Below are 9,313 nucleotides of genomic sequence, written 5' to 3' on the forward strand. Positions count from 1 at the left end.
TTTTGGGGGTGATGGAAATGTTCTATATCCTGGCTGTGAGTTTCACATACAACTGCAGTCATTTGTTCCAACCTGTTAAATGGCAGATTTCTGTTCAGTTGGTTGTATTTCAATTACACCCCAATAAAGTCATTGGAAGCTGTAGATGTGTTCAGAGTTATTTTGAAGTAATGGCAGAGTTGAGAAAAACAGGAATAATTGCATTTATGTAACTTTCTCTTCGTGGTCTGGTTTCCCAGACTGTGTTTGGACTGACCCACGTGCAGGGTTGATTCTAATGGAGGGAAGGAAGGTCACAGTGCTCACCCACCACGGCTGCAGGGGGCCCCGGTGCAGCGGTGCCCTGTGATACCTGTCATTCATGCAATGGGGCATAAGCTCCCCCACTCCTAAGACCCTCAAAGTAGAGACAAGACTAATGGAAGGGATCTCAGGGAGCCACCTCTGTGGCACAATCTTTGCACTTGGAGTCTCTCCAGCAACCACAGCTACCTCACCCCTTTCTGCACCAACAGGCAAGAGTGCAAGGCGGAGACGAGGCTGTAAACAGTGACTCAGGGGGACATGTCCTCAGCCTGCAGCTTCCAAAACATGCAACATGAAAAACAACTACCTCTGCTCTACACACACAGGAGGGTGGGAAAGAAATAGAGCAACGATTAATTCTCACATGGGACATTCCTTAACTGTTCGTAACTAATATTTGGGTGTGATGTGAATGGCATTATAACTACCAACAGGGAAAGAAGTGTCCTGTGTAAACATCCCAGAGGAGACAAGATGCTTGAGCAGAATCTTAAGATGGAGAAGCATGTTTTTTCCTCACCCTGGAACCATGAGTTTGAGATGATGATCTTTATATAAGACACATTAGAAATTATGTATCAGTTATACACATTTTTTTGCCAATACTATTTAGAAAACAATAACTAATCTTGAGTGTTTCTGTCCTTAAAATGCCTGTTCTGAGACAGTGTTCAAGCAGCTTCCCAATGTAAATCCAGTCTGAACTTGACTGTATGTGTGCTGATTCCCAGGGAGACTGGCAACCTGCTGAGGGCCTCTCAGACTCTGCTCCTCTGCACAGCCCCAAGATGGGGACTGGATCCCTGGAGTAGAGGGTAAGAACGCAGGGCTGATGGTTCAAAACCACGCACGTTCAAACATCATGGATGCTGGAGAACACTGACGACTGACCATCAACCCATCGAATCCTCAGGCTCCTCATCTATGGAATGAAAGCTCCATTCCTTCTACTCTGCAGGACCGAGGGGATCACGTTGGAAATCATGAAGCACCTTGTAACCACAGGCTTTGGATGACCAGGGGCAGCCACTTCCCTGGGGAGGTCCTAGAGAACACAACACTTGTTAGGGATGTTGCCTTTTCTACGTCTTCCCCCCTTCCATGAATGGTGGCTATTGTATTTCCACTTTACCAAGCATACAGTAGGATCCACTTATCTGGACTTTCACTGTCATTGGTTTCGATTACAACCAACCAAGGTTTGAAAACAGTAAATGGAAAATTTCAGAAATAAGCAATTCCTATTTTAAATTGTGCTCTATTCTGAGTAGCATGATGAAATCTCAGGCCTTCCTGCTCTACACTTCTTAGGACATGAATCATTCCTTTGTCCAGTGGGTCATGCTTTATGTGTACCCACTTGTTAGTCACTTAGTAGTCCTTTGCATGATTGACTATCATGGCATCTCAGTGCTTGTGTTCAAGAAACCATTCATTATTTTATTTATTTTATGATTAATCTCAAAGCATAAGAGCAGTGATTCTTTCTTTCTTTCTTTCTTTCTTTCTTTCTTTCTTTCTTTCTTTCTTTCTTTCTTTCTTGCTTTCTTTCTTTCTTTCTTTCTTTTTTGGAGGGGGAGGGTACTGAGGAATGGACTCAGGGACACTCAACTACTGAGCCACATCCCTGGCCCTTTTTTATATTTTATTTAAAGACAGGCTCTCACTAAGTTGCTTTATGGCCCTGCTAAGTTGCTGAGGCTGGCTTTGAACCTGCCTTAACTGCTGGGATTACAGGCATGCACCACTGTACCCTGCAAGAGCAGTGATTCTTACAATCAGCAAAGCCAAAGAGAAGCCATAATGTGCACCCTTTAAGTGAAAAGCTGACAATTTACGGTAGTGTGCTTAAGAAATTCGGTAATTGTAGAGTTTGGTGCTATCTGTGGTTTCAGGCATCCAGGGTGTCTTAGTATGTATCCTCTATGGTACATTTATTTAAACAAAGTGCCTTGGTGATACAATGCCTTCTTAGGAGGACAGATCTCTGACACTAACTATGGGATAATACATTTACATGACACCTGTAAAATCTTGTGCAAAATAAATAAATAAATCTAAGAATTATTTATGTTTATTTATTTCATGATTCTTAGATTTATTTGTTATTTATTTATAATAAATAAATCTAAGAATTATGAAATGATAAAGGGTCATAGGAACTCAAGTTCAAAACAAACAGAACTGAAAAGAAAAAGAAAGGAAGGGAAGGAAAAAAGAAACATTTTTGAAGAATAAAAATATATCAAACAGAAATCGGGGTGGGGAGCTTTGTAGATGGTTGAGGGTGTTGTCTGCACTTAGTTGAAGAACCAGTTCTAATTTTTGGCCCTTCAAAGAGCTGAGACACACCTACCAAGGAGGCCCCAGGAGGCCCAGGACCACAGTTATTACCAAAAGCCTTTCCCACCTCTTTAGGATTCAACAAACCGTCAAAAGTTGAAGGCCTGTTGGGTCACTCACAAGGCAAGAAATCACTTAGGTTCTATGGAGCCTGTCAGATCCTGTGGCCCCTGCCTGCCTCATCTCTGGCCAGTTGAAGGCTGTCTTCTCCCAGTTCCTGTCTTTCCCAATTCCTGAGAAGCCTAGAATATGGAAGGACCATCTCGGGCAGGATGCAGCCAGCACCCTCAGGCTGGATCTCCCACCCACGGAGCTAGAAGCTCCTGCCATGAACCATCACCTGTGTCCAGCTGGTGGAGCTGTGGACCACTGTGGTCCTCCACCTCACGGGGTGCAAGGCATTCAGGAAATTCAGGGTTTCCTCCTGTGGGGCACCGTGCTACTCTTCAGTCATGGTAGTCTAGATTGTGTCTTCATAGTCTAGGCAGGTTTCAGTATTTTTTGGTTAAAATTCTAAAAGTTAACGTTTGGAAGAGATTGGAAACTGACCTCATTAGATGTGTTAATCTGTTTTAATAATATCTCATCGAACCAAATGCCTTGAAGTTAAGAAGGCTATTTCTCCCAGAGCTCCTTTGGCTACATTCAGATCCCACTGGGAGTTAACACTCATTCTAAGGGGCCATATCTGCCCCGGGGTCTTGGGCATAGACACTAAGGGGCCACATCTACCCTGGAGTCCCAGGCACCTCTCATAAGTCCTGTTCTACAGAGCCCTTCTGTGAACTAGAGACTTGCACAATAAGGACTTTGTGCTTCTCAATATTTTTTTAGGCTGAAAGCAAACTTTCCCTCTTTCCCACCTTTGGCTACAGTTAGTTAATTTCAAATGGCAAAAGTTATTAAAATTCCAACATGGAAACTTGTTCAATAAACAGGAAATGAGTTTCCAGGACCCACCACTGAGCATGAAATTAACCCCATGGTGGCTGGTCCTCTTGGCTAATCTGAACCCAATGCTGGCCTTTGACAGGGTTTTCTCCACACCATGGTCTTTGCTCGTTACTGGTCCTCACTACTGTAACGAGCTGCCATCCTACATGCCATATCCTCTTCTAATATCAAACTTCGAAAAACAAAAAGGGGGTCATATGAAATTATTTCATTTATACCAAATTTGCATAATCTCAGATTAATTCACTTCTAGGTGGTAACATGTATTCACTGATCAATTTTAAAATTTTAAAAAGGGAACAAAAAAAATGAAGGAGCTAAAAATCCTAAAATCTAAGGGAAAAAATAGGTTTGGGGGACACAAATAAATCTAAGAATTATGAAATGATTAAGGGAAAAGAGAGATCATAGGAACTCAAAAGAAAGGCTGGGTGCTTCAGGCCTGCAGAGGGAAGCAGCATCTGAGCGTGGCCAAAGACAGATGGGTGTGGTGGATTAAAGAATGCCATAAATTCTCTGATGCCCTGCCATTGAGAAATGGGGTCTCTGCCCATCCATTGAATGCTGTTATGTTTTATGGCTGCTTTGACCAATAGAATGCAATGGCATCCACTTGTGAGAGTTTCCCTGTCCAAGACCTTAAGATTCTGGCAGCTCACTCTTTGTCTTTTGGAACACCTCATCTTGGAATTTGTCTTCTGGAACACCTGTTCTTGGAATTTCTTTCCCAAAATGCCACATAGGAGAGGCCACATGCAGGTACTTCAGTTGAGTCCAGCCATCCAGCCATCCCTGCCATGGCACCAGACAGAACTGTGTGTGATTCTTCAGGCTGGTCCGTCTGCCAGCTGAGTGCTGCAGGAGAGCTCCCTCAGCACCACATGAAGCAGAAGAACCACCCAGCTGAGCCCTGCTCAAATTTGTGAACTACAAAACTGCAGACTATAATGAAATAATTGTTTTGAAACAGTGACCGCATAACTGAAAAAGTAACTAGTAGACATGAGGTACCAACTCGAGGGTGGGAATTGGGTAAGTGAAGCCAAGAAGCTATGAATCAAGAAACAAGTTTTGGGGAAACTACAGTAAGTATAAGGGAAAATAATAGTGTTGCACATGTATAAAGGCTAAAGAGAGAGGCTGAAACTCACGTGTAGGTTACTTTATAGGTTATGGGGTGCCACTAAGACCCTATATTTTAACTTTATTATAGAAATTTATAAACACATAGAAGCAGAAAATAGAATAACGATCCCTGATTATCTTGCTTTGTCTGAGATACTATAATAAAACACCATAAACTGTGTTCCTTATAAACAACAGATACTAATTTCCCACAGCTCTAGGAAGTCCAAGATCAAGGCACCAGCAGATTCAGTGTCTGATGAGGGCTCCATTCTTAGTTCCCAGATACCACCTTCTCACTGTGTCCTCCCATGGTGGAAATGCTGTGGGAATTCCCTGGAATCTCCTTTATAAAAGCGCTAATTCCATTTATGAGGACTTTACCACCATGACCTCATCATCTCACAAGACCCCCACCTCCTGGGGCATTAGGATTTCAACATGTGGATTTGGGAGGGAGGGCACAAGCATTCAGACCATAGTAAGTGTACGCTTCACAACTGGGGTCCAGCACTGCATAAATGGTTTCCTGGAAAAAAAAAGGTTTATTAATGTCACTCATTTCCTGAAATATTTTAAGGCAAGTCCCATACATTGTATCATTTTACTCCAGAATGTAGTCCTAACAGATAAGTGGTTTAAAAAGTAACCACAATACCATTTTCACACCTACAAAAAAATTCATGATCTAAAACGAAGATCACTGTTGGCTTTGTCAACTTGGATGTGGCACCGCGTAGGTCTATGGTCTCTGGGGCCTCTTGTGACTGGTGGCGATTCCACACCAGACGCTGTCCTCTGTCCTGTGCTGTGTTTCCTGCAGAAATTCCCAGGTGTGCTCAGCTGATGGCACCCCTATGGGATGATGGCATGTCACATGCTCCTCTGCCCAGATGGTGTCTCAGAAGCTTGACAGTGTGTGACATGGCTGTGGGGTGGACTGGGATCTGCCCAGAATGAGTGAGCACTGGGCCTGGACTGTGAGGCTGGGGAAAGGAAGACCGCCCACAGTAGAGGGGTACTAGGGTCATGACACAGAGGCAGGAGGGGAGGTGGGTCATGATCACAATTCTTAACATTTACTGAATGCTAAATGTATACGAGGTTCTATCCACGTGGCCTTTTCTCTATATGCTAGACGATACTTCCCCCATTTTACAGACCCAGGCCTAGAGAGAAGAGGTGATTTATGATCACAGGCAGTAGGTGATGCAGAAAGAACAGGAATTAAAGGACTTTGTCCCTGCTAAATCACAGAAATGAGGTCCCTGCATTTGGTGTGGCTTATGAGGGGAGAAAATATGTGTCTCATTAAAGGCAGGTAAAGACTGAGGGGAAGAGGTAAGTTTTGGTGGGAGAAAATGAGCTGAGCTTCTCACATAACCACTGAGCACCACTCACATCAGATACGCTTTCTTCTCTCCTCCTCTTCCTTCTCCTCTTCTTTGTCTTTTCTTATTGAATTACAGACTCGTGGGCTCTACTCAAGACCTAGCAGATCAGATTTCCAGCAGTATAACCCAAGAAACCATGCAAATAAACTCCTTGGCATTTTCAGGCCAAATTTTAAAAACAATGGAGTACAGAATCAGACCAGATTTACAGAGAGGGCCTTGTATGTGGGAGGATGACAAAACTTTTTTTTTTCACGGCCTCACACGTTTGGAAAGTGCTCTACCACTGAGCTACATTGACACTGGGCTGAATCTGCCAGCATCTTGATCTAGGTCTTCCTGTCTCCAAAACTGTGGGAAATTAATTTCTGTTATTTATAAGCCACCAGTCTGTGATATTTTGTTAGAGCAGCCTGAACAGATTAAGACGCTGAGCAAAAACTGTTGAGCAAATACGTAAATGAAAGACAATTCATTTAGCAGTTCCTAGGGTCTCTCAGCAGAACACCGGAGAACCTCTAAGGTAGAGTGAATTGCCCCCTGCTACAGGACACTTGTGGTTTATCAGCAGAGCTGTTTCCTCATGTGGAACTTGGGGGACACTATCGAACTCAGAACCTCTTAATTAAAGAAGTACCCATAAGGGTTAGGACCTAAACTCTCCTCTAAAATTGTGAGACATAAAAGAAATCTTCCAAGAATGGGACCAGAATAACCCCAGACCAGCTTAAATGAGAAGGCATGAAAAATGAGAATGATATAGGCAACGAGAGAGCCCTGTGCCCAATTTTCTTGGTGGTGGTAAAATGGGGCTCATGATGTATATGACAAGAAGCGTGGGGCCCAAGGCATTTTTCTCTGAAATGCTATCCAGGCAAAGGTGTTCACTGAGCATTTTGAGAAGCAGATATTGACATGGAATTAAATTGAATTGGGTTAAACTGATACAGGCATAATTCCTACCCTTTAACATGCCTTCTCATGAATGAATGTTTTCCAGTTGGTAACTATGATTCTTTAAGAGTATTTTTTTTCTTTTTATAACACTGATGAAATGTTTTGGAAGAGGGTTGTTCCAAACTGCACTGTTGTGTTGCACATGGAAACAGTGGCTGATCAGGTTGTTTCTCAGTCATCATGGTGCATTTGACTGCTGTGCTTTTCCGTATGATGATCTATTCCAACAAAAGCATTACTATAGAGGGCAATCATACCCTTGGTAGCGTTGGAGAGTTCAGGAATTATTTTGGATGTGTCATGTCCCACTTAACTGGGGTCTATAAAGTCTCCCACAAACCATTCTTGTTTTGCTACTGAACATTGGAGCCCCAGGGGATACCTAGTAGATCCTTTATATCAAATGGCAATCATTTTCACTTTTTTTAGAAAGTATGAACTTAGCTTTGACAAGATTTACTTGAAGTACAATCTTCTCATCACTGCTGTTCCATGGAGAATATGGCTGCTCTGTTGGTCCCCACACCCACCAATGTCAGCTTAAGCAGGTTGTACCTGGCAGGTGAATTCCTTCCCTGGGGAAAGCAGACAAGGTCTAATTCTCAAGAAATAGTCTTATCACCATATTTGTAGCTATTTAAAACTCTTTTCTGTGGGAGCCTTGATGGTCTCATCAATTCAATATATGACTCAAAATAATAATCAAGGTTTTTTTAAAAAAAAATATAGACCATTGAAACTGAGATTTAATGTTTATTTTATCTTAAGTCTTACACCTATGTGAGTTAATTAATGCTGACTTTTTGCCCCTTAGAATCTTTGAATTAACAAAACAAAAACAAAATCCCAACAAAACCACCAGTCTGCACTTTTAATTGTCAGTGGGAAGGGAGGGGTTGAGAGGATAAGAAATGTTAAGTGTGATGCTAAAAGATGGAGAAAGAAAAATCTTCCAGGAAGGTGGCTCCTAACCTCATTTTGATTTTCTTCCTAGTGGATAAATTTCTTGTCCTCAGGAGAAATTAAATCTATACCCAGTTGCTTTTTATAAATTTGGTCTCCTGAAGGGATTACCAGCATTCTCTAAGATTCTTGATGTGTCATGTTTTCTTTCTGCTTCTCTCTGGTACCGAAGGCTGCCTGTACCTCTGGAGTCATTGTCCTGTCACTCTGAGGCTCACTAAGCACTTTTCTTCTTTAGTTGCCCCCATCTGTCTTTGTGAACTCACGTTAACAGACTTTTTTTCCCCTCCTGCCTGCTAGAGAAAGGCAACTGCATAATGTGGAGAGCTCATTACAGGGAGAGGTGCCAAGCACTTAGCCACTGGGAGGTTTAAAAAACAAGAAAGTCAATGAAGATCACAGGTCATCAGCTGCCTCTCAGGCAGATCTCAAATGGGAAAGACTAATTTCCCATCACCATCATTTGGGAGAAGAAGTCTAGAGAGAGCTGAGGTGACCTAGTAGAGGCCAGTAAGGAATTTAGGTTTGCTTTTGTTTGTTGCTGTGGGGTAGGTGGAACCCAGGGCCTCGACAGACTAATCCAAAGCTCTACCTTTGCGCCACGCTCCAGCCCAGTCCTACTTGGCTTCTCGGTGTCCTCCACAGTGAACAGGTCTGGAACTGGGTTGGCAGTTGGCATTCTCATCACTCCCCTTTCACACAGCCGGCTCAGGGGGCCTGGAAAACAGGGCCCAAAGGGGAGCCCCAGCTCTGCTAAGGGCTGCTGCCTCAGAGGCTCTGGTTTCTCAGAGGAGTGGCTAGACGTTTTCCTGAGCTGCAGCTCTGGACCCAGACTGAGGAGTCTTTCATATATCACAAGACACAGCACCGCCAAAGCCATCTTTAAATGCAGCTCAGGAATGAAGGAAATTCCAGAGGTGACCTTCTAAGCCAAGGCAGGAAGGAGCAGGGTCTGGAGCCCAGACAGAACCGAGATGGGGAAGCTTATAGAAAAAGATTTGTGCCCAGCGGGAACCACAGAGCAGTCTGAGCTGCTGCGAGGGCGGGGAGAGTGGGCGAGCGAGGCGGTGTCCACAGCCCCTGGAGCCTGGCTGGCAGGGTGGGCATCCCGTGGATGCCTTCTGCCCCTCCCTGGCTGGGGGGAACCTAACTGGTCTTCACAGTTTTGCAGCGGGCTGTGCACGCCACTGGGCTCTCCGTTCCAGCGGGTCTCACCAGCGGGAAGGGAGAACTGGCCTCGGTGGCGCTGGGCCTGGAGCCCGCTTGGCTTC

The sequence above is a fragment of the Ictidomys tridecemlineatus genome, unplaced genomic scaffold, assembly GCF_052094955.1.
Source record: "Ictidomys tridecemlineatus isolate mIctTri1 unplaced genomic scaffold, mIctTri1.hap1 Scaffold_398, whole genome shotgun sequence".
NCBI lineage: Eukaryota > Metazoa > Chordata > Mammalia > Rodentia > Sciuridae > Ictidomys > Ictidomys tridecemlineatus.